At 45.9% G+C, this 26,868-nt stretch overlaps 1 protein-coding gene across 7 annotated transcripts in view; it reads right to left on the reverse strand.

Moving 5' to 3' along the window:
* The window catches only part of TIAM1 (TIAM Rac1 associated GEF 1), a 504,950-nt gene that overhangs the window by 301,963 nt on the left and 176,119 nt on the right, over nt 1-26,868 (reverse strand). For all 7 annotated transcript variants that reach the window (XM_073804434.1, XM_073804432.1, XM_073804433.1 and 4 more), the window contains one exon: nt 12,604-12,656. The gene's annotated coding sequence lies outside the window, so the exon portion shown is untranslated. The remainder of the gene's footprint in view (nt 1-12,603; nt 12,657-26,868) is intronic.

Consider the following 26,868-nt stretch of genomic DNA (forward strand, 5'->3'; position numbering starts at 1 on the left):
AAGGGGAGTAGAGGAAAGAAGAGAAAATGATTGAAAAAAGGCAGAGAAAATGGAGAAAGTAGTGAAAGGGGGAAGAATTTTTCCTTACTAAAGTCACTGAAAAATAATTGGAAAAGGAGGAAGAATGTAAGAAGGAGCTCTCTGCGTTCAAAATTGAGCTGTGAGTTCAGAGATAAAGATGAAGGAAACCAAATGGAAGTAAAAAGACTATGGCTCAGATGCTTCCCTGCAGCACCTATAGGAACAGTAGCTGGATGACTGCTGACCTGAGAAATATGGAGATGGGCGGTGACCCAGGATGCGTGCTTGTGCTAGTCAGGGTTTTCTAGAGACACAGGAAGAAGAAGAAGAAAAAATATATATATATATAGAGAGAGAGAGAGAGAGAGAGAGAGAGAGAGAGAGAGGGAGAGAGAGAGATTCTTTATGAGGAATTGGTTCACACAATTACAAAAGCTGACAAATGCAAGATCTGCAGTTGGCAAGCGGAAGACCCAAGAGAGCTGAGGGTATAGCTCCCGTCCAAGGCCAAAGGCAGGAGAAAAGACTAATGTCCCAGCTTGACAGTGAAGTCAGGCAGGAGGAATTCCGCCTTTGTGGGGAGAGGGTCAGATTTTTGGTCTATTTAGGTCTTTAACTGATTGGACCCATGTTACATGGAGCAATCTGCTTTACTCTGTCGATTTAAAAACATCCTCAGAGAAACACTCAGAAAAATATTTGAACCAAATATCTGGGCACCAGGTAGCCCAGTCAAGTTGACATGTAAGATTAAGCAACACAACACAGGCATAACTGGCCCCAACACATAACCGGCCAACTATACAGGTGTTTTGCAAACATTCACTCTCAACTCCACCTGTGACCTCAGGCTGCAACTTCCCTATGGCTCAGGAACCCACATTCAGAACTGTGACGGCTATCAGAAGGCACAGACAACCTCTACAAGACAGGCTGGCAGATACCCAAATTTTGGCATGGGTTTTTTGGGTCAGAGTCCAGCTCTACCCAGTTAAGTCTCCTGACTTTCACTCCTGAAGATCCCTGTGACCAAGGGACTTGATGTCTCCCAGCCTCAGTTTCCCCATCTACAAGAGCATATGCGTCAACAGCATCCACCTATTCAGACTGTTCCGAGTCAATGAAGCAATGGATGTTAAGGACTTAGTCCAATGCCAGACACAGTAGGTGCTTGAAAAAAATAGTAGCTGTTGTTTTGTTTTCCTTTTTAATAACTGCTAGTTCCCTCCACAAAGTTTCCAAAGAAAAATACCAGCTACTTCCACAGAGAAAACTGCTTGGCAGGTGTCACAACAAAAGTCCCTTTTCTTCCTTGGGGAGGACTGGGTTTGGCATCAGGGCAATGTACTATATAAAGTACCAGGAGAGTTCCCTGCCAACTGACCAAGACTAAGCAAAAAATGGCCACACCTTGGCATAATTGGATTAGGCAGAAAAGCAAATACCTGGCAGGCTGTAAAAAAAGAAGGAAAGTGCACGGGGCCTGGGGACTCTCGTTGGGTAACCAGTCTGGTATCAGGCAGCAACCACACACCCGGCCTCTTCCCTCCCTGAAGAATCTACGGGATGGTGGAAGGAGCTACCCGTGGAGGATGCAGCTATAGAAGGCAGGACGCCCTGGCCCGTGGGGAGCACGGCTGCCCTTTCGCCCACTGGTTGTTATTAGACAGAGGCAGGACTCAACTCCCTCCCTCCCAGAATATAAAGCCAACTCTATATCCCACCAAAAGAACTGGAATCCTCCCAAACCAGCTCCTTTCAAAAGGGGCCCCTCCCACCTTCCCCATCACAAGCAACAGAGCCTCTCTCCTATTCCAGAGAAGCAAGTCCAAGATACTTCTACAACATGTTTCCTTGGTCCTATATAACCACAGCTTCTTCCTCCAGTTCTGCTGTTAGGAAGGCCTGCTTTTTCTCATGGGTGCCCTGCTTCCCACCCATCTTGCTTCCCAGGATTTAGGAAAGTGCAGAGCACACGGCATGCAACCAACAGACCCAGCAAAGAACAGGGTTGACCCACAGAGGGGCCAAGAGGGAGACGATCAGCTTTTCCCTCTTGAAGAGTCCATCAAAACAGTCCTTGTGGACCTCAGACATCGCTAAACAGCGCCTAATCCGTCCAGAAGCCAATTAAGCTAAGAAGCCAAACTGAGAATTTAAGAGGGAAAAAAGTTCACACAAGATGGATAGGGCTGAGGCCCCACAAGCTAAGACAGGCCTTGTCGTCTGTGTTATACCATGGGGTGATCTGCAGCTCCGAGGTGAACATAAATCAGGCCTCCAGCAGCAGGCGCAGCCCGTCAGCTGGGCCACAGGCACACTGGCGCTGCCCATCCGTCACGCCTGCTGATATCTGGGGTTCCCAACCCCAGGCAGAGCCGGCCAAAGGGCCAGGCGGGCTGGGTGGTTCAGGCTGCCAGACAGACCGCATGCTTGATTTAATAGATCATATTTTTCTCATGCATTTTTAAATTCAGATAATTCACCCAACATTACTTTAATAAAAAATATATATGTTCTGTGAAGAGGGAACTTGGCCAAGTCTATACATGGTTGAGTAATCCAACTGAAGTGATCTTGATGATTCCAACACGAAGCCAGGGTGGAAAGCACCAGGCGTTAAGTGGGGCTCAGAGAAAGGAGTGGTCAAGGGGGCTCGGGGCTGGGGGGCAGGGGGTGAGGTGGAATCTGCTGGAAAAGAATGGAAGAGGGGTGCTGAGGACATTCCTGGAGGAACAGACATGCTCTGAACCAACAGGATGACAACAAAATAGCGAAGCAACCTGCTAAATGGGAAAAGGTTGGACAATTAGGCTAACATCAGACTCTAGGGGAGATGCAATACCAGTATGTGTGTGTGTGTGTGTGTGAGAGAGAGAGAGAGAGAGAGAGACAGAGACAGAGACAGAGACAGAGACAGAGACAGAGAGAGATAGAGATGCAAGTCAGTGTTTAGGAAGACAGATTTCAAGGACACTTCAAAGAAAATTGGAGAGGACTTAAAAAGTGAAAGGTGAAACATGAAACAAGTGAAATGAAAATAACAAAGAAAAAGAGGTGTCAATGCTAACACTCACACTGAAAATCTGGTGGCTGGAAGACCAGTGATAACACTAACAGATACCAGGAAGTTGGAAGAGGGAAAATAGTGAATTCTGGTTTCAAGGTGTATTTCCCAGATCAGTAAGCCATGCTATGGAGGGCACATCCTCAGATGACTCAAGCATCCTCACCTTTGGACAAGCCCCTCTCCTTGATTGTGGGTGGGACCTATGACTTGACTTTGACCAATGGAATACAGCAAAGGTGATGGGATGTCACTCCGCTGATGACATTTCACTATGTAAGAGTCCACCTTAGCATGCTGGGCCTTTGAAAAGCAAACTGCCAGGTTGTGAACTGCCTGTGGACGGGGCCGTGTGGCAGGAACTACGGGTGGCCCCTGGGAGCTGAGTGACCTCCAGCTGACAGTCAGTAGAAATCCAGGCCTCTCCATCCCACAGCTGAAGGGAAATGAATTCTGGTACCACGTGAATGAGCTTGGAGGCAGTTTCTTCCCCAGACCAGCCTCCAGATGAGAATGCAGCCTGGCCAACACCTTGATTATAGCCTTGTAAGACCCACTCAGGTGCACCCAGACTCCTGACTCACAGGACTGTGAGATCATAAGCATGTGGGGTTTTTTTGTTTTTAATAAATTTATTTTATTTATTTATTTTTGGCTGCTTCGGGCCTTTGTTGCTGCGCGCGGGTTTTTCTCTAGTTGCGGAGAGTGGGGGCTACTCTTTGTTGCGGTGTGTGGGCTTCTCACTGCGGTGGCGTCTCTTGTTCTGGAGCACGGGCTTTAGGCACGCGGGCACCAGTAGTTGTGCCTCACGGGCTCTAGAGCGCAGGCTCAGTGGTTGCGGCGCGTGGGCTTAGTTGCTCCGTGGCATGTGGAGCCTTCCTGGACCAGGGCTCGAACCTGTGTCCCCTGCATTGGCAGGTGGATTCCTAACCACTGCGCCACCAGGGAAGTCCACGTGCGTTGTTGTAAGACCCTAAGTTTGTGGTTATTTGTTGTGAATCCCCCAGAAACTGGAGTGACTGGGCTGAAGCTCAGTAGAGAGGACACGTGTGGACGTGTGTCCATCACACAGTGGATGAGAGCCCATGTGCTTGAAGCAAATGGCCTGGGGCTGAGCCCCAGCACTTCCCAGCTGTGTTACCATGGCCAAATTACATATTCTCTCTGTACTTCAATTTCCTCACTCATAAAATTAAAAGAATAAAAAAATAGTACCTATCACCCAAGGTTGCTACTGATGATTAAATTAATTAACAACTGTTAAGCGCTTAGAACAACACCTGCTCCAGAGTAAGCACTATTGGGGGAGGGAGGGTGGGTTAAGTTCTCAAAGGCAAAAAGTGCTAAGAAAGGCGAAGAAAAAGGCAAAGCAACAGGCAACGGGGGAAAGAAGATGGGCCAGGGCCAAGTTAAAGCAGAGTCAGACAGGAAGTGGCAAAGAGGATCAACAAAATCATAGTCCAAAATCTCACTCATGAGGACAAGAGAGAACTTCAATGGGGAATGTCAAGAAATATAAGAAAAGGTGGAACCTAGAAAAAGTCATCAGATGAAAGAGCAGGAGTAGAATGAAGACATTTCCATGAGTTAAAAAGGAATCAGGGGGCTTCCCTGGTGGCGCAGTGGTTGAGAGTCCGCCTGCCGATACAGGGGACACGGGTTCGTGCTCCGGTCCGGGAAGATCCTACATGCTGCGGAGCGGCTGGGCCCGTGAGCCATGGCCGCTGAGCCTGCGCGTCCGGAGCCTGTGCTCCGGAACGGGAGAGGCCACAGCGGTGAGAGGCCCGCTTACCGCAAAAAAAAAAAAAAAAAAAAAAAAAAAAAGGCATCAGCCCAAAGCGGGAGGTGGTGGAGAATTAACTGGCCTACAGAGACTGAAAGACCTGGCCCACTGGCCTCCTTCCTCACACACACCGGGATGCTCTCTCCTCAAAGCCTTGGCACTGGCTTATTATCTCTTCCCGAGCATTCTTCCTTGATATCCACACTTCCTTTCAGTGTTTGTCCAAAAGCCCTTTCTCATCAGGCTGGTCCTGAGCAATGTATTTAAAATGGCAGCCCAATGACCCTGTGCCCTGCTATGCTTTTATCTACAGCAGCGGTCCCCAACCTTTTGGGCACCAGGGACCAGTTTTGTGGAAGACAATTTTTCCACAGACCAGGGAGGCTGGGGGGAGGATATGGTTCAGGCGGTGATGCGAGCGATGGGGAGCGATGGGGAGCGGCAGATGAAGCTTCGCTCGCTGGCCCGCCGCTCACCCCCTGCCGTGCGGCCCGGTTCCTAACAGGCCCCAGTACCGGTCCACGGCCCGAGTGTCGGGGAGCCCTGATCTATAGCATTTATCTCATACCATGCTACAAGATTTAGTATTTGTTACATTTATTGTTTTTCTGTCTCCCCTACTAGAATGCAAGCTCCACAAAGACAGATTATCGTGTGTATTTTTTGCTGATACATTCCTAGGGTTTAGAACAAGGCATAGTTCATAACAGGTACTCAGAGACATGACAACTAAATGTAACATCTCATTCGAACTAGATCCTTTCACTTATAAGGACATGATGAGAAGAACAGGCAAAAGTTGATTGGGGGTTGGGGTGGAGGAAAGAAAATTCTTTGGGGCTATACTCCCAATTTTCTGTGACTGCTTAAAAAACATTTTTGCATCATTAAAAATTAAAGAAAGAAAATAAAACTCTGACATGCTGGTAATAACCAAAAAAGACCTAAAAACTTTATTATAAATATTTATGTATTTCTGGAAAAGGCAATAAAATCAATGGGAGGGGAAAGAGAGAAGGACAGGAACTTTCATTTTTATTGTGCATGGTTTTTACAAAGAGCATATATTACTTACATAATATTTAAATAATAAAATATATGTGGAAAAAATAAGTTGGTCCCACAGACCATTTCTGGGACGGGGCAGAAAGGCACAGGGACAGTCAGGGAGGAAGACCCTCGTGTTTCTTTCCCAGGAGGACCACAACTGACCAGGGACACTGCAGGCTCTCTGCTGGCGTGGGGATCAGGGGAGCGGGGGCAGGGGCCACTGGAAAGGCAGGCGCCCTGCCCACCTGGTGAGGACAAGCTTCCTCCAGCTCGAGTTCCACATGTGCCTGTACCCAGAGCAAAGGGACCTTGCCAGGAAAACTGGAGAGCGTTGGCTAGGCTCGGAAGAGCCTCTTTAAGGTAAGACTTACAAATTAACAAATGTCTCACACTATTTATATTTTGTGTCATTGCAAAGAAGTTGATAATGTACTGAAATTGATCAGCTTTCCATTTCTTTTTAACTTTTTACTACGGCAAGTTGTATGAGGACATAATCCCCATGGACCCATAATCCAATTCAACTATTCAATCCTGTTTCAACACACAGACACACACACACACACACACACACACACACACAGAGTTGGTCCGTTCAAATCAACGTCTAAACAAGATCCACACACTGCATTTGGTTGATTGAATTCCTTGGTTCCTTTATCAGAGGTTCCCCTTTCCTCCTCTTCTTATTTCCTTTGCATTGTTTTTCTCACACAGTTTCCCCATTTTCATTAAATGTCTCCTCAGAGCACTCCTCTGTCCCTCCCTTTCTCCAACTCCCCTAATTTCTTCCCTGATCATCTTTTTTGAAAACTTTTTGTTAGCAAGGCCTGTGGCAAGCCTAGGACAGGGACACTTAATGTTCAGGCTCCAGCAAGGGGCTCACGGGACAGGTAAGAGTCCCCCGAGAACTCTGCCAATCACAGCATTAACCGCACAGAAAACAAAAGTGTAAGAAAATTCCCCAGAAACACCCATACAGTCATGGCTCTGCCGGTAACCACAACTTAGGTGAATCCCTGTCCCTCCTTGGGCCTTAGTTTCTTCAGCGGGAATGGACAAAATGATAATGATGACGTGGACATCATTGGACATTTATTGCCTAAAAATCCTTCAAGATTTCTTCCAGCCAAGACTGTGATCTTTGGTGTCAAACTCACACAACGCATTAGCAAAGGACGACATCCTCCTTGGTTGGGTGAGGGAAAACAGATCGGCAGTGGAGGAGAATATTTCATAAATGACAAAGGGAAAAACTGGGGACAATGGTGACAAAGAAACTGTAACCACAAATGTAGGTTACAAAACAAAACTTCAGTCATCAACATAATCCAAATTTGAACAACATGCTATTGTTTCAAAGTACTTTCTTACACATGAGCAAATTTGATCCACACTAATGGAAATGATAAAGGATGGTGTAAAAGGTTAACGGCAGAGTCTTGGGTATGACAGTGTATCACTAGACCAGTGGTTCTCAACCAGGGCAACTTTACTCCACTTCCCAAGGGCCATCTGGCAATGTCTGGAGACACTTCGGTTGTCACGGGTGGGGCGGGGTACTGGCATCTAGCGGGCATCCCACAAAGCTCAGGACAGCCTGCACCGCGGGGAAGTATCCAGCCCAAAGTGTCAGCAGCTCTGAGGGAGAGAGTCTCTGATCGGGGTGAATCTCCTGGTTACCCAAGTGAAACTGTGCTGGGGGTGCGGTGGAGAGAGGAGGGGCTCCTAAGGTCTAAAACCACAGTTAGATAGACACCCTGCACCCTGCCTGAGCCCCCACATTGCAGACCATGCCAACACATGAGATTTGATGAGGAGACTGTCTTGGTTTGGTTTGGTTTGGTCCCCAAGATAGATCAGAACACATATTTCCGAATCTCAGTTATTCCCTCAATGTAGTCACCTTGGAAAACTATTTTTAAGACACTATCCAACTGAAGAACTTACACTGTGTGGCAGACTTGTCTCTGAGAGCCTTGGCAGCCCCTGATTGAGGTCACGGCCCATCGGTGACCTTGGGAAGGACGGGCGACGAACACAGCGGGTGATGGGGGGGTGGGGAGTGTGTGTGTGGAGGGGCTGCTACTTCATATTCAGTTCTCAGGGAGGCTTGTCTGGGAAGGTGACATTTGAATTTTACCGAAAAAAATTAAAACAAGAAAAACAGGTTTTTTTAAAAGAATTTTACTGAAAGATCAAAGCCATCCAAAAAGAGAAAAATTGGCCATTGATGAAGATATTCCAAAGAATACACCCCAGACTCTAAAAGCGATTTCCAGAAAAGAGGCCCCAAATTTCTGAACAGCAATGGTCTTCTTCAAATAAGTATACTGGGCAGTGCTGCCTCCCCAGCCTGCCACCCCCAGTACAACTCTTTCAAAAGATAAGCTCTGGTGTGACTGTCTTGACCTCAACCCCTTTACAGAGCTAACTTCCCCCAGCAGGCTGGGGCTCAGGAATCAGCACCAGCTGTGGTGAACAGCACTCCCCCCATCACCAGCACCACCAGCACCCGCATCACCATCGCCACCACCAGCACCACCAGCACCCACATCACCATCACCCCCATCACCATCACCACCAGCACCACCAGCACCCGCATCACCATCACCCCCATCACCATCACCACCAGCACCACCAGCACCCCCATCACCACCAGCACCCCCATCACCACCACCAGCACCACCAGCACCCGCATCACCATCACCCCCATCACCACCACCACCAGCACCCCCATCACCACCAGCACCCCCATCACCACCACCAGCACCACCAGCACCACCAGCACCACCAGCACCATCACCAGCACCACCAGCACCACCAGCACCACCACCACCAGCACCACCAGCACCCCCATCACCACCAGCACCCCCACCACCACCACCAGCACCACCACCACCACCACCACCAGCACCACCACCACCACCACCACCAGGACCACCACCACCCGCATCACCAGCACCCCCATCACCAGCACCAACAGCACCACCATCACCACCAGCACCACCACTGCTCTGAGAAGGAGCCTGGATATGGTGGGTCCTGGGCAAGGAACGCTTGATCCAAAGGAGTAGCGATTAAAAGCTCAGGTCTGCCTGGAATGTTCTCTCCTTATTTGATTCCTTGTGTGTTCTTGTCTCCCAATGCTCGGGGAGACAAATGCCCGGGCCATAGGCAAACTGAGGCTCAGACTCCAAGCCTGGGAGTCCAATCCCTTTCCCTCTTTTTGCTGATGGTGCTGCTTCTTGGATTCATCAACTCTGGCCATCTCAGCAATAAGATCCTCAGGGCCAGATGAGGGGATGAGTCTAGAAAATAAGCCCAGGAGGCTTCTCAGCCTGTTTGAAGCATAAGCCCCAGGCTTACCTGACACCTGGGCAAAAAGGTCCTCTGCTTGGTCTACGTCAACTGCCCAGGAAACTACCCTGTGGCCTGAGCGAAAGCCACAGCCTATATTAAGCAGTTTCTCTCCTCCTCCCTTCCCTAATCAACAGGGCAGTAGGAGGTGTCTGGTAAAGCATTAGAGGACCCTCTGTCCTAGCCCTTCCTCTAGGAAGTACCTCTCTCTATCACAAAAAAACAAACAAACAAAAACACACAACAAGGCAGGTAGCAAGAGGCTACAATCTGTGTACAGATTCAGAAGTGCTACTGAAGGAACTAATTCAGACATCACCACATCCTAAGAGGTCCCCTGCCCACCCAAGCTTAAGCTTCATACTTCAAAGAAAGATTGTGAATTACACATTATGATACCAATTATTTCCAAATGCATTATGAAACAGGAGGTTTTCTAAGCAATTTTATTGTTTTAATTCTTTCCTTCTATCATTTTTAATAATTACACTCTAGTTTTTAGTACATTAAGATGCAATTAAGAAAAAAAAGTCATGTATATTTTAACTGTATTTCAATTTTTTTTTTACATGAAGAATTCCAAAGCCATCCATAATAATGTAGCATACAATATAGACAAAAGACAAAAGGAATAGTTTCGATAAAATTAGCTGAGTTCCATTTAGGAGAAAAAAATGCAAGTCTACTTATTTTGAAAACCCTTAGCATGAGACATTCATTGAAAGGATGGAGAATTCTTCATCATACAAAGGCGAAAACAAACCACACAGGAGCACACTGGTGGAAGAGAAAGCTTTATACTATCTAAGGAAGAGGGTATAGCAAGTCAGGACTCAAATGCTGAATCTGGAGATTACTAAGTCAGTTATCTGCCCAGTAAAATGTCACCATTATTAAATGTGAACCCACCCATGTTGAATTGTATTTCCAAGCAAGTAGAAGGATGATGTCATCTAATGGGTAGAAAAATGAACAAAGAAAAACAAAATTATCTTAATGGTTTAAGGCACAATTTGTGAGCCACAGAATTTCACATTCACAGGTACTCAGGTTGAGTGGCATTTCAGTGATGAGAAAATATTTTTGTTTGCTCCATACGCTAAAGCCTTATTCATCCTCTGCTTACCTTCCAGACCAGAGGTCAGCAAACTTTCTTTTTGTAAAGGGCCAAATAGTAAATATTTCAGGCTTTGTTCAGGCCATTACTCAACTCTGCTACTGTAGCAATTAAAGCAAAGACCGACAATACGTAAAAAAACAGGCGTGGCTGTGTTCCAATAAAAATTTATTTATAAAAACAGAACCGTGGGCTGTAAGTCGCCTACCCCAGTTCTAGTCCACAGTGTCCTAGTTAGGAGGGGTGAGGCAGAGCACACTTAGGAGACTGTTGTAAGAAATGGCAGGAATAAGCAAAGCAAGCTGGTAGATCTGAAACTACCCACCAAGACATGGAGCATAGCCCTTCATACCCAAGAGTATTCTTCCAAGATGAAAATCAAGACTAGATACAGGAGGTAGGAATTAGCTCGCAGCAACCTTTGTTCTCAAGCTACAAGTGTTTCTCCCTCACAGAAACAGCTTCTACTTTACCATGTGGCTGGTCTTCTGAACTGGGTGACACTCAGAATATGCCACCTGACGGAAGTTACACTATCATGTATGAAATATTCTTGTCCCCAAATTTGAACCTAAATCTGATCAAGACTTTAGTTTATAGGACATTTTGGGGACAAAGAAACACATTAGGACTTCCCTGGTGGTGCAGTGGTTAAGAATCCCCCTGCCAATGCAGAGGACACGGGTTCGATCCCTGGTCCAGGAAGATCCCACATGCCGCAGAGCAGCTAAGCCCGTGCGCCACAACTACTGAGCCTGCGCACCACAACTACTAAGGTCACGCCCTGCAACTACTGAAGCCCGCATGCTCTAGGGCCCGCGTGCCACAACTACTGAGCCTGCGCACCTAGAGCCCGTGCTCCACAAGAGGAGCCACTGCAATGAGAAGCCCGCACACAGCAACGAAGACCCAACTCAGCCAAAAATAAAAAAAATTTTTTTAAAACCTTTATTATAAAAAAAAAACCCACATTAAATGACAACACCAGAATGTTGGCAACAAAATCTACATTGTGGGGAAACACACAGATCCCGATCCAAGAGATTCAAAATATCCAAAAGATCCAGCTTCTTGACCAAATATATCACAACACAGAACAAGAGGACTTCCCTGGTGGTCTAGCAGTTAAGACTCCATGCTCCCAATGCAGGGGGCACGGGTTCAATCCCTGGTCAGGGAAGATCCCGCATGCCCTGTGGCACAGCCAAAACTAAATTTAAGATTTTTTTAAGTAAATAAGTTTAAAAGTATGCCATTTTAAAAAATTTTTAGAATGTTTTTTAATTAAAAAAAAAAGACAGAACAAGAGAGGGACAGGAAACCTGCATATTAAAAGAGACTTAGGGGCTTCCCCGGTGGCTCAGTGGTTAAGAATCCACCTGCCAATGCAGGAGACATGGGTTCAAACCCTGGTCCGGGAAGATCCCACATGCCACGGAGCAACTAAGCCCGTGAGCCACAACTACTGAGCCTGAGCGCTAGAGCCTGTGAGCCACAACTACTGAGCCCACATGCCACAACTACTGAAGCCTGTGCGCCTAGAGCCCGTGCTCTGCAACAAGAGAAGCCACCGCAATGAGAAGCCCGTGCACCACAACAAAGAGTAGCCCCTGCTCGCTGCAACTAGAGAAAGCCCACGTGCAGCAAAGAAGACCCAATGCAGCCAAAAATAGAGATAAAATAAAATAAAGTTATTAAATAAATAAATAAAGAGACTTAAGAGACATATTAACCAAATGCAATGTGTGGACTTTGTTTAAATCCTTTGATTACTCTGAGGTATTTTTAACTAACTGTGAAAAAATATTTCTTCGACAATCAAAGAAATCTGAACATGAATATTCAGTGATATTAAGAAATGAATTATTGTTCATTTCTTACGTGTGATAATAGTATTCTGTTGATGTTTTAACAAAATGAATCCCTATCTTTTCAGAGCCATATTGAAATATTTATAAGTAAATCTGATTTTCTTTTTAAATCTTCATCCTAAAATTCTTTCTTCAAGAAAATAACTTTGGTTGTTTTGATCCTGTAGAAGTCACTGCTTTTCAAATATACCCATGAATGAGGTGAAAGAATAGGGGGTGAAACTCAACAAACACCAAGGACAGATTTAGGGCTAAATGATAAACAAGTAAATTAAAAAGTTAATGTATTTATATACTCTTGATGGACCTAAAAGGTCCTTCAGAGCATACATACCGTGTGGAGGTCAGGCTTCTGATAATGTGAACATCTGGAAAATAGCCATCAATCTGAAAATTTAAAAAAAGAAAAGACTTGTAAGTGGCAAACAGCTTTCACAAATCCCATGCACTTTACTTCATGAAAGGAAAAGAAGCACATCATTTATAAACTTGTATCAAACAAGGCATCAGCAAGAGCTAAAAGAGGAAAGAAATAAAGGACTTAGAATTAGAAGCAGAGGAACAGGGCAACCCAAGAGTTCAGGAAATAAAGACACGGTCCACAGAGAGAAGACCTCCGAGGCATCACCCTTATGCATCTTCCCAGAGTGGGAAACATAGGTTCAACCAGGCTCAGAGTCCTGTTGAAAGCAAGAAAGGCAATAAAGACACAGCTTAGGGGCTTCCCTGGTGGTGCAGTCGTTAGGAATCCGCCTGCCAATGCAGGGGACACGGGTTCGAGCCCTGGTCCGGGAAGATTCCACATGCCGTGGAACAACTAAGCCCATGTGCCACACAATTACTGAGCCCACATGCCACAACTACTGAAGCCCGTGTGCCACAACCACTGAAGCCCGCGTGCCTAGAGCCTGTGCTCCACAACGAGAAGCCACTGCAATGAGAAGCCCGCTCACCGCAACTAGAGAAAGCCTGCGTGCAGCAACGAAGACCCAACACAGCCAAAAATAAATATAAAATAAGTAAATAAATTTAAAAAAAAGAAAAGACACAGCTTAAAATTATCTTCATTAAGATGGCTACAATTTAAGAAGCTAAATTATTCACTTAAATAAAGGAAGAACAGGTTTTGAGGAAAGGCAGAATTTAGATCAGTGAGTATACGTGGAGGCAGATTTTGAGCTTGAAACAGAGACAGAGCTTCTCTACAATGAGAACCAGCCCCCAAGGGAGTGAATGGGGTCCTCATTCGCTGCCCTGAGTTACTAGACACCTCACAGTGACCTCCACATCACTCTCGACATTGGGTGGGGTTGGATCGGTGGTCCTTGAGGATCCTGAACAATTCCAAGGTTTTCTGGTGGGTAAAGTTAAAGAAAAAATTATTCTGATGCTTATTAAAATGGTAAGAAAGACTTTTTTTAGGGCTATTGCAAAATAGGAGAGAGATGGGGCTCAACTCTGAATACAGCAAAGACACCTGAGGATTTACAGCAATCAAGCGAAGTGAGGCAGTCAGTGGACAGAAAATTACTCAGAGGAGACAGCAGGGTAGGGGGCTTCTTATTAACAAACAAGCAATGGGATTTTTGCTGAAGGTAGCCTAGGGTGATCAGATATCGAGGGTGATCACATATCAAGAGCGGGTGATTCTCTCTGAACTGACTTAGCAGGATTCTTGCTAAAATTGGGCTAGGCAGGCCAAAGACAGGACAGGAGCCAAGGTCCAGATCTAGACAAAAACAGGACTCAGAGGAACCCGACTGAAGTCTGCTTAAGGAGAGAGTCTTTGTTTGTAGCGTTAACTCCACCTTACAAATAGAAATGCCTAGAGGTGGTGCCCAAAGTCACAGAGCAAGTATGAGCTGGTGCCAGTAACAGATTCCCGACTCCCAGATCCAACCTCGGTGACGTCAGTCACCCCCGCTGCCTCGTAAAACCTTGCACTGCATAACACGTTTTAATTTCTCAAGTGCTTCCTGACATAATTTCTCTGTCTCCAAACTCCAGAAATGCTCATTTCTAAACATCAAGCTGTCATAAGACAGGGGGAAACTACCCTTGAACACAATGCCACATGAGAGATTGACATACAACCCCCTGTAATACTGAAGCAGACTGGTTCATCATCATCAGGTATAATGAAGCCTTTTAAAGTGACCTTATAATAACAGGCATACAAATAAAATAGAAAAAAAAAGTAAAAGACTGGATTTAAAAGCATCCGAAAAGAACAGGAAGTTTCCAATCACTAACAGGATTACAAAACCTCCATAGCACAAGCTAAGCAATTTCCCATGATGCCCAGTACCCAGGGAGAGCATTTCCAGATGACAGAGCTGCTTCCTGCGCTCTTAAAAGTACCATCCACAGGATACAAGTTATTTAAGAATCTAAAGGGCGATGTACTAAATATTCTCTGGTTGCCCTTTAGATTACTTCTCACCACTGGGACATGTGCCCTGGGAGGCTGACCTCTATGACCTGCATCAACCAGGCTCCCTTGCCCTCTGGCCCCTTAGGTACCAGTAGAAGCCAGGAGAGTAGGAGGAGGGGAAGGAAGGAAGGAGCATGCATGCCCCTGCTTCCTCCCTGCAGGGTCACCTGGGGGTCTCTCCATCACAGGTCAGTTTCTCTCAGGTGATCCTCTCCCTCTATCCTTACTTCTAGGGGTTGGAGGGTGCCATAGACTATATCCCCTCAAAATTCATACATTGAAACCTAATCCCCAATGTGATTGTAATAGGAGGAGAGGCCTTTGGGAGTTGATTAGGTCATGAGGGTGGAGAACTCATAAGTGGGATTAGCGCCCTTATGAAAGAGACCCCAGAGAGCTCCCTCCCCCCTTCTGTCATGTGACAGTCATCTATAAACCGAGAAGCAGACACCGAATCCTCCAGTGCCTTGATCTTGGACTTCCCAGCCTCCAGAACTATGAGAAATTTATAGCATTTATTCTGTTATAACAGTCTGAATGGACAAAGTCAGAGGGGTTTCCTCCTATCGCCCCAGTGTACCTCACTCCCCCTTTCTGTTTCTCAACCCCATGACACACCTTTATTGAACTTTCTTCTGTCACCTCTTTGACTGTGCCTTATACTTTCCTGCCCAGCTTCTGACTGACAGCAATGGAAAAAGAAGAGGGGCAGAGAATCAAAACTTTAATTTTCCATATTTACCCTCAATTGGTGGTGGTTAGTAGGGGACCCAATTTTTTTTTTTTTTTTTTGGCGGTACGTGGGCCTCTCACTGTTGTGGCCTCTCCCGTCGCGGAGCACAGGCTCCGGTCGCGCAGGCTCAGCGGCCATGGCTCCGGACACGCAGGCTCAGCGGCCATGGCTCACGGGCCCAGCCGCCCCGCGGCATGCGGGATCTTCCCGGACCGGGCACGAACCCGTGTCCCCTGCATCGGCAGGCGGACTCTCAACCACTGTGCCACCAGAGAAGCCCTAGGGACCCAATTTAAGCTAGATTTCCTGGTATGTGTATGGGGAACGAGATGTGTTCAAGGAGGCCCTGAGGGTAAGGGTTCCCATGAAAATCCAGGATTGATATGCGGAACTTTGTATACATGTGCATTTTTCTGAAAAGAGAAATCCAGAAAGAAAAAGGTCAAAAATTTAATTGTATTCTCAAAAGTTAACCCATAAATGGAGAGCCAGCACTGTAAGAGAAACACAGCACAGGGGACTTCCCTGGTGGCGCCGTGGATAAGAATCTGCCTGCCAATGTAGGGGACACGGGTTCGAGCCTTGGTCCGGGAAGATCCCACATGCCACGGAGCAACTAAGCCCGTGCACCACAGCTACTGCGCCTGCGTTCTAGAGCACGTGAGCCACAACTACTGAGCTCACGTGCCACAACTACTGAAGCCTGCGTGCCTAAAGCCCATGCTCCGCAACAAGAGAAGCCACCGCAGTGAGAAGCCCACGCACCGCAATGAAGAGTAGCTCCCGCTCGCCACAACTAGAGAAAGCCCGCGCGCAGCAACGGAGACCCAACGCGGCCAAAAATAAATGGATAAATTTTTTTAAAAAAAGAGAAACATAGCACAGAAACAGTCACCGTGTGCCCAGGAGAAGAAAAATGACCAGGCTGACAGTGGGGACTACGTGCCAGCTGCAGGAGCAGGAACACAGCCTCCTGCCCTCTCTGAGGGGCCGTGCTGCAGGAGGAACCATGGCCTCCCCTCGGCCCACCACCACCCGCCCCAGGGAGGCAGCTGCGATGGTATGTTCCCGCAAGGCACTCACAGCTCATCACTCACGGCTCGCTCCCAACACTCAAGTGACATTTCGAAAGCTCATCAGCTCACCAGGTGCTCGGATGCACAAGCAATAGCAAAAACAGTTCCGGGCTAAGGAGAATCTCATCCTGTTGTTCTGAAGAGCTTGGAGCATGGAGGCAAGGGAGAGTGTGGAAGGCAGCAAAGCAGGAGGAGGGAAAGCAGCAGACTAGCAGAGCTGACCCAACAGGAAATGCCCCAGAGCTGCTGGCAGGGGCCCCATCTGGAGGCAGGGGCGATCCCCACTGTGGAGTCAGCCCTTACCTTACAGACATGTGTGTACGTGGCCTGAGCCCAGCTCCACCCCTCACCTGCTGTGTGACCGAGAATATGTGGCTCACCCTCTCTGGGCTACATACAGCTTCTCCCTTTACCATTCAGTACGAACTTCATAGGACTGTTGTGTGGGTCAATGAGAAAGTGCCTCTAAGACCTAGTAAATGCCTTTCCAGATGTTTTAGGATTCATGTCAGAGCTCTTCTCTAATTCCTTCACTGTGAGGTGATCCCAGGTACAAACAGAAGCCTACAAAAGACTGATAAAAATCAACCTTCCCTGGTGGCGCAGTGGTTAAGAATCCTCCTGCCAATGCAGGGGACACGGGTTCAAGCCCTGGTCCGGGAAGATCCCACATGCCGCGGAGCAACTAAGCCCCTGCGCCACAACTCCTGAGCCTGAGCTCTAGAGCCCACGAGCCACAACTACTGAGCCCACGTGCTGCAACTACTGAAGCCCACATGCGTACAGCCTGTGCTCTGCAACAAGAGAAGCCACCGCAATGAGAAGCCCACGCACCGCAAAGAAGATCCAATGCAGCCAAAAATAAATAAATTAAACAAATAAATTAAAAAAAAAAAATCCACCTCCAGTTCCACACCAGGATGGATGCCAAAAGGGAGTGACGAGCCCCCAGGGCAAGGGCACCTGAGAGGAACCGGAACATCCATCCCATACGGAGCCTGTATATGTCCGTACCCTGTGCCACTGTCCCTTTCCCGGCTATACCAGGGGCCTTACCTCAGAGGCAGAGCCCAGAGCCAGATGGCCTTAGCTGACACCTGGCCCTGCCACGTACTGCCTGGGTGGCCTTGGGCAAGTTAGATACCCCACTGACTCAGTTTCCTCATCCATAAATCAGGTACAATCATAATCATAGTACCTATCCTTCTGTGAGGATTTTAAAAATTCATGTCAACTTCTTAGACTAGTGTCTGGCATACAGTAGTAACTCAATAAATGCCGGCTGTGGTATTGCCCTGCACGTCTCAGCTAGTCGCCAGGGCCCATCTCATAAGGAGGCAGCTGTGCTCTGAAGAGCAGCCACACGCTGGCACCACCAGCCCACAAGCCACATACCACCTACATCCTTGATTCTGAGATGTGTTTTGTATTTTCGCTTTCCTAAAATTACAATATACGTGCACATGTCACAGAGCAGATTTTCTCATCTGTAAAATGGGGATAATAACAGCATCCAGCTCATGATTCATATATGCAAAATGCTTTGAACAGAGCGTGGCATCAGAAATTGTCCTCTGTGGGTATTACCCTCAACATTATATTAAATGATCTGACCTGCTGTAGGCCTTCCCACCCCAAGGGAATGTGAAAATTCTCCCTTGTTCCTCACTTGATCTGAGGATCACTTGATCCCTGGTACCTGAAGGTGCTGAGAGTGGGGCCCTAGTAAATTCCCAAAGAATGTGCGGAATTTCAGGTAGTTGCTAGATTTTTACCATCCCATGAGCTTCCTAGAACTGGTTACTTACAGGGCCTTGTTTAGGAGTTGCTGAGTTTGGTTCTGGGTTTATTGAGGTTCCTTTTTTTTGCACCTTGAGTAATGTGCAGGTCACACTGTGGGTTTCCTGGTGACCCCTGGAAAACAACTGGCCTCCCATTAACCTGAGAGGGCCCCGTGGAAGACGGAGCTTTCGCAGAGGCACGAGAACCAATGGGAAATGGAGAGATGGCAGCAGGAAGGGCATCCCAGTACAGCTGAAGATCAATGAATGAGCCCAAAATTGAGGCAAGTAAATCAATGGCCTCCACTGTCCATAAAACTGTACTATTTTCCCTTCCTCTTGCTTCATCATCTTCCCCGCTGCTTTGGAGGCAAGGGGAAGGACAAACAAACAAGGGTACATGCCATGGAAGGTAAACCCCTAAGATCACAGATGCTGGGGCAGATTACCTGGACTCAAATGGTCCCCAACCATTAGCCATGTGACCTTGGACCAGTCCACCAACTACTCCGTGCCTCAGTTTCCTGATCTGTAAGATGAGGATGGAAGTAGCTAAGAGGAGAATGAAGTTTACACGAATTAAGGGTACACATGAAGCTCTTGGAAACATGCCAGGCACACAGCAAGAGCCCACAGAGCGTCAGCCACCATCACGCTATGGTACCTGTCCCCCAGGAGCCCTGCGAGGGGAAGCATGTTTCAGTGAAACTGGGGATTTGGAGAGGGGGGCTCTTTGCTACTTCCCAGCACCAGTGAAATGGGAAGATGACCGGAGACAAATGGAACAGGATGCCAACGGCAGCCACTCCACGTACAGACTGTTACTGATGTTCTCTGAACCTCAGCTTCCTCACCAGATACATGGGGTTTAGCTCCCTCACCTCTCAGGGCTGTCATGAGAAATGAGAACACACTGTGTAGGCATCAAATAAATGGTACTTCTTGTCATCTCTCCCCCCTCCCTGGAGTGCAAGGAAGGCAGAAAAAGCCAAAATGCTACGGTCGGCATGGCTAGTGAGGTTTTCCTACCAGAAAAGCAAGACAGCAGCCCACTTTTCCCAGGCCCGCTCAGGATGCCCATCTTCCAGCACTAAGATGCCAGCCATTTTCCACCAAAGGCCCAGAGATCAGGATTCAGGGTCAGTAAAACCCTGCAGAAAAGGGGAGAAAGCCTAGGTTTTGGAAGTCCTCCTCAGCGAAAACCTCTCACCAAAGGTTACAGGGGCTAATTGACAGCTGCATCAGGACATGGAGCCTGAATCATTAGCAAGAAGGGCTAGGGAAGGTCGCTTTTCTATAAACATCTGAAGGATAGAGTGTAGATAAATGTCAGAAACAATGCCAAAAACGATTGCATACTACTTGCTTACGCAGCTTTTTCCTTCTTCAGACAAATGATAAAACGCTTCTGAATATAAATCATCTTCAATTAAGACATTGCTGTTGGAAAGCACTTTTGGCAGGACGAACAAAATATTTGCCACTGTTCTCCGACTTGGAGCTTTCAAGGTTGGCACGGCGATTTATTTTTGTTGATTAAACAAAATACAAATGGAAAGGACCTAAAAATTGATTTGCCAATTAAACTCAATGATTCTTAACAATGAAATGTGCTCTATTAGCTTTGCCAGCATTATAAAAATGCCTCCTAGCTTTCCTGCTGCTTTCAGGATGTACACCATTGATACTGGTGCTGACAGAAAGATTAAGTAAGGACGGGATGATGCGAAATGTGTCTTCTGTTTTGCTGGAACGGAAGGAGGAGAAATGATTCAGGGCTTGGGCCATTCCAGAGAGAATGTCTGCCCAGCATTCGTGATTCTTGAAAAAATGATTTGGGTTGAGTAAGGGGACCGTTGTCCCTCATTTTGTGTGTACTTGTTCTTTGGCAAAATACAGATTCACTGAGAGAGGCCAATTTGCTGAGATGAAAACAATCACAATTAAGCAAATTCTTCATTTTCTCTTTTCACTTTTCAAAGGGATGAGTGTCCAGATAGGCAGCCAACCAAATGATGGATGTCAGATGCTTCTGCAAAATGGACCAATGTACAGAGGGGCACCAGAAGCCTACTTTGGTCCAGCGCAAAATTTTTCTGAATTGCAACCATGAGATCCAGACCACAACTGCAATAACTTCACATACAACAGCCATAAACCCAAGCCAGCAGAATGCTGATGCTTCCTGGTGGTCAGAGCATGGATAGAGCAGGCTGCTATGCATTTTTAAACTTGATTGTACATAATTGCTCATCACTGACCCATTCTCCAACCCTCCTGGGCTGGAACATGTTGCTAGGCAACCAATTTTGCTCTATATACTTTCTGAAAGCTAGTGAGGCAACAACAAAGTGTCAACTAAGTGAATACTAACCATTAGAGACAGGTTCAAATAAAAAAAGGATGCCCAGTTTCCTTAAAGCACGTCCCTCTCATGTTCTTTCCTTATGCAGACACGTATTTCCCATGTCTTACAACTCAGCAAATAAGCTCTCTTAGGTTGAATTGGATGAAACTGCCCTTTTGGTAGCTCAATTTGGCAATTCATACAGTTCAACCTAATAACTTGAAAGGAATTCACACAGACTGTAAAACAGAGGAAACATAATCTTCTGCTAGTATAATCACGGTTGTGCTTTGTATCAGTAACATATCATTTACCTAGTCCACACATTTCCGGAAATTGTTTTTATAAAAGACAGTTGGGAGAGGCAGCCTGCATCATTTCGCAAATGCCTGAATAAGCAGTCACGTTTCTTTTTCCATTTTAGGCTATTACACACTGATCTATTTCTTGTACAATAATCCACATATTCCCTGCCTTTTCAAATGCTTGGAGCCACAGGGAATGGGACTCAATTTATTTTTCCTGATTTGAGATCAGGAACACCAGAGGATGCCCTAAAGATGAAGACAGAGGACATGAACTGCCAAGTACAGGAAAGAAGTTCATTTAAGGGGAACGAGGTGGGAAGGCAGGATGGCTGGTATCAGAGAACACGATGCTGGTCTGGGAAAGCCAGTGAAATCGAGTGACTCTCCATGTCCGAGGCAGCTGAGAGCACCACAGTCAAGGAGACCTGGGAAAACATAATGGCCCCAAGTCAGCTCGCAGAATACCTCCAGGAAGTTTTAGAATCTCTGTCGGAAGTCCTGAAAAATGACCAGCTTGGGCCATGCATACAAGTAGATGATCAACCTCATTAAGAAACAATTGGTAGGGACTTCCCTGGAGGTCCAGTGGGTTAAGACTCTGCTCCAATGCAGGGGACATGGGTTCAGCCCCTGGTCGGGGAAATAAGATCTCACGTGCCATGTGGTGCAGCAAAGAACAAAAAATATTGGTAAAAATAATAATAAGGTGAAGGGAGAATTCACAGTGAAGTTTAAGTTTAAATTTCTGCCCATACTGAGCAAGTTTGACTATGTCTGCCATTATGATTTTCTAGCAACCAACATTAATTGTATATAAAATTACTAAGTTACAACTTATATACTAGACACATGTAAACTTTACATTGGGTAAATGGCAAACTATCTTAAGAAGACAATAGAAAGGTTATTGCCCATACCCGGGTGAGTCCTATTAAAATATAGCCAGGCTTTCTGTTTAGTCTGGGTTTGCTTTATTACGTGCTTATAATCAAAAAGAGAAAAATAAACAATACAGAAACATATAAAGTTAAAAGGTCGAAAGTTTTCTCTTCAAGTCATTACTACCCTCATTTTCACTCCCCAGAGGTAAGTGCCAATTTGTTTACTTACTTTTAACGAAAGTGGCATCCTAGGCATATCCCAGCATCTTGCTTTTTTCACTCAACATTACAACATAGAAGCTAGTTTTAAATAGAGTCCTCTGGAATATTCAATTCACCAGACCATTTGTCCACAGTTTCAAAATAAAGCTTCTCATATAGTAAGAGTCGCCCTTCCTCTCTGAGTTGACAACAATTTAAAGACCAACAAGGAACAGAGCCAACATTTTATAATAACTATAAATGGAATATAACCTTTAAAAATTGGGAATCATTATGTTATATACCTGAAACTTACATAATACTGTACATCAACTACACCTCAGTAAAAAAGAAATAAATAACAATAAAGACTGTCAAAAGCAGTATCAATTATTCAATTATTCATCTCCCAAAAGCTCCAAGACATACTTCTAGAAGCCCAGGAATAAGGAAAGAAATTTCTTTTCAAATCAGTAGATATTTCCCAGGAAATTCAGCCCAACACAAACAGGGCTCCCAAGAAGCAGCTGGTTCACACCACAAATGGGTACCTTGAGTTGGAGTCTCAAAGGAGAGACATCTATATCACAAAAAAAGAGAAAGAGAGAGAAATGAAATCCAGAAACATCGAAGACTGATATCAAGGGTCAACTGCTAAATTAAATTCTGAAGCCCAGTGCTACAAAGTGGGAGAAGAATGTTATTTCAACAGGGACATTTTGAACCCCCTGCGAAGGAAATTTGGAGCCTGCTGGGAGCCAGCGACTATTAAGGAACAACAAAAACACTTTCATGAGCGTTAGGACTGTCACAGAAAAGCAGAGACTGACAGAACTGTGGTGTGTGCTACGTGAATTCCACATTGCCCCAACTGGGCAATTACCAAGTCATATTTCAGGTTGTATTTTCTTTACTTAAGGGAGACAGCTGCGGACTTAAATTCTGAAGCCGACCGTCTTAACCTCAGCTCTACAAACAGACTTGAAGAATGTCAGTTCCTCTCTCTAGATGTCAGTTTTCTTATCTATAAAATGAGAAGACTTAACGAACGGAACTCTAAAATCTTTAATATGACTTATTCCTATGATTCTGTTTGGTTAAACTATGTTTGTGGACAGACGGATGAATGGATGGATGGATGGATAGATGGAAGAAAGACGGAGGGACAGATGGATGGATGGATAGGTGGGTGGATGGATGGATGGATGTTAGATGGATGGATGGATGGATGGATTGTTGGATGGATAACAGATGGATGGATGGATGAATAGGTGGATGGATAATGGATGGATGGATGGATAGTTGGATGGATAACAGATGGATAGATGGATAGATGGATAGGTGGGTGGATGGATGGATGGATGTTAGATGGATAGATGGACGGATAATGGATAGATGGATGGATGGATAGGTGGGTGGATAATAGATTGATAGATGGATGGATGAATAGGTGGATGGACGGATAATAGATGGATGATGAATGGATGGATGGATAAGGGAAGACGGATGGATGAATAAATGAATAGATGGATGGATGGACAGGTGGATGGATGATCGATGGATGATGAATGGATAGATGGATGGATAATGGAAGACGGATGGATGAATGAATGGACAGATGGGTGGATGATAGATGGATGAATGAATGGACAGATGATAGATGGATGGATGAATGATAGATGAATGATGGATGATGAATGGACAGATGATGGATGGATGGGAAGCAGTGGTCTACTGAGTGGGATTGTACAGGCTTATGACCAATTGTTAAAAAGTTTTAAAATATTGTGGGCCAATCGACATCATGTTGGTAGCTTGGAATCAGACGTGATGGGAATATTTACATCATGGAAATCGACAAACACTACAAATCAGGCCCTCTTATTCACCCCTGAAGTCACTTTACCAAAAAAAAACATCACTGATGGAATAGAAGGAAGAAGGAAAAGAAGGGGAGAATGGAGACGAAGCGGCAGTATCTATGTGTAAACAGTCCTCCAAGTGGCTATCCCCCCATTATCTCCATGCGGACACACTTACTTTATTCTCTGCCTGAAACACCATTACTCAGCTTTGCCTGAATAACCGGAATTTGCCCAAAACTCAGCTCAAGTATCACCTCTTTTAGGAAAGCCATCCCTGAGGTCTGCCCTTAGTCTGCGTGAGATAACCCCCGCACCCGGCATGCTCCCACCGCATGCTGTAATGACCTCCCTCTGCCCTCTCAGGCAACACCTACAATGCAGAGTGGCCACTGTCCATGTAGCCAGCCCCACTAAGCTCTCAGCTGATTCAGCACCTATGCATCCTAGCTCCTGGTGCCCAAAGCTCAGCACAAACCCAGGCACACAGTCACCCCCCAATAAGTACATTTTGAAATAAAGCAACAGTTTTAACCGCAAGGCGGAGCAAACGTGTTTACTGGTGAAAGGTTTTAGCCTCAAAGAGCTGCACTTATTCTATCCCAGTCATAACTGCATCATTGGAGATTTTTCAAGAGTTTAAGCTTTTCAAGTCCACTTTCCCCTAGATTGTGGTTTTCCATTAAAGCAGTTAACCTATATTTACCACAAAACAGTGCAGTGTGTCACTGACCCACTTTGTTTCATTTCTTTGCTACTCAATGACAGCCACATGTCACTATGAATTGCGTTTTTAAATAAAGAATTAAATATATTTGCCCTGGATTTACCCAAGCGAGCTCTGAGTGCATTGGGATTCACCCTGGGGTTCCATTGCCTAATCTATTAAAGTGGCTTCAAGCAACTACTTAAGCTTTCTCATCCTTAGCTATCCAATCCATTAAGTGAAGACAGAAGACTAAAAATAACACAGACCAGAAGCTACCACACTGCCCTGTGCCAGAGTAAGGCAGGCTCACCAACGCTGACCTCAACGATGGCCAGTATTACTGTGAGTGGAGCTACACACAGCTGTCACCACTGGAGAAAAAGGAAACGTCTTCGTCTGCTTGGGCTGCCATAACAAAACACCACAGGCTGGGTGACCTAAACAACAGAAATGTATTGTCTCACAGTTCTGGAGGCTGAAAGTCCAAGATCAAGGTGCCCGTAGGGTTGGCTTCTGGGGAGATCTTTCTTCCTCGGCTTATAGCTGGCCACCTTCTCACTGTGTCCTCACATGGCATTTCCTCTGTGTACACACAGAGAGAGAAGGAGCTCTGGTGTCTCTTCCCCTCCTTATAAGGACGTGATCCCTATTGGATTATGGACCCACACTTTTGATCTCATTTAACCTTAATTATCTTCTTAAAGGCCCTATGTCCAAATGCAGTCACGGGGGGATGGGGGGAGGGCATAGAGTTTCAACATATGAATTTGGTGAGGGGAACCACAATTCAGTCCATAACGGAAAACTACTGAGCACCTACTGGGTACAAATACCTACTATGCTTCACGAGGGAAAGAATCTTTCTCCACTCTCCTGGAAGGAAAAAACTAGACCTCTGTTCTGGGTTGAATTATGTCCCCCACCCAACTTCCTATGTCAAAGTCTTAACCCCCAAGAACGTCATAATGTGATCTTATTTGGAAATAGGGTCACTGCAGATGTTATTAGTTAATATAAGGTCATACTGGAGTCGGGTGGCCTCCAATCCAATATGACTAGCGTCTTCATAAAAAAGGGGAAATTTGGACATAGACGGGCACACTGGGAGAACACCATGTGAAGATGAAGGAAGAGATCAGGGTGACAATGCCACAAGCCAAGGAACTCCAATGACTGCTAGCAAACTGCCAAAAGCTGGGGGAAAAAGCATGTAACAGATTCTCCCTCACAGCATTCAGGGGGAAACTTGACCTTGGACTTTCAGCCTCCAGAACTGTGAGACAATAAGTTTCTGTTGTTTAAGTGGCCCAGTTTGAGATACTTTGCTGTGGCAGCCCTAGGAAACTAATACAAGCTCTCTTTCAACATCCCCTAACTCACTCCTCCCAGGAAAGAAGAGGACTTCCCTAGTTGGCAGATTGGGAGAAGATACTGAACACATGATGCCTGGTGTCTTCTGGATTCTCTCTTTTGGAGCCAATCACCTTCCAGACTTACTTTTTCCTTCTCTGCCCTGTTCCTGGGGTTGACCAGCCCTACAAGTGGGGAAGGGAGGTGAGCAAGCCCATTTATCCCTCACCTCTAAGCCTGTTTTCCAACCAGCTTTTTCTGTAATAATGCTGATCTTCTGACCCCTGTCTGTCTGAATTCTCTGTTAGCTTCGTCAACTGGCTCTAAACTCTGGGGTGAGAAGGGGGGCAATAATTATCACCCTTCAAACCTTGGCAGTGCCCTTCACATAGCTCCATCACTGAATTCTCATGACACTCCCACACTCTCAGGTACAAGGGAAGCAGCTGAGACTCATGAAAATTTTGTATCTTGACCATAGTCCCAGGACTACTGGGTGGGGAGCCAGGAGTCCAACCCACATCTTCTGACAGCAAATCCTACATTCTTTCAATGAGAATCACTGTTCTGACTTATTACAGCAAGTCAAGTATTCAACAAGAAGACGAAAAAAGGTAAAAGTCTTTGTTAAAGATGTTAAGAAGAATAGAAGAGAAAAGTCCAGTTAGTTACCATTGAGAGCTAATAAAGGTGATTAGGCCTGGGCTCTTCCAAGCCAGATAGTACTTAGTCACCTACTAAACTACCCAAGAGGAACAGCTTTTCCATGCTGGGGGAAAACTCTGAAAATTTTAAGCTTATTAGTAAGACTGGTTCAAGTGCCGTCCTACTTAAGTATCAAGCCAGAACTACTTGGACACAGGTAATGTCCGTTGGCCTGTAGACTCGAATAAGCTGCCACCATTAAAAAAAATAAT

This window comes from Tursiops truncatus, chromosome 4, assembly GCF_011762595.2.
Source record: "Tursiops truncatus isolate mTurTru1 chromosome 4, mTurTru1.mat.Y, whole genome shotgun sequence".
NCBI lineage: Eukaryota > Metazoa > Chordata > Mammalia > Artiodactyla > Delphinidae > Tursiops > Tursiops truncatus.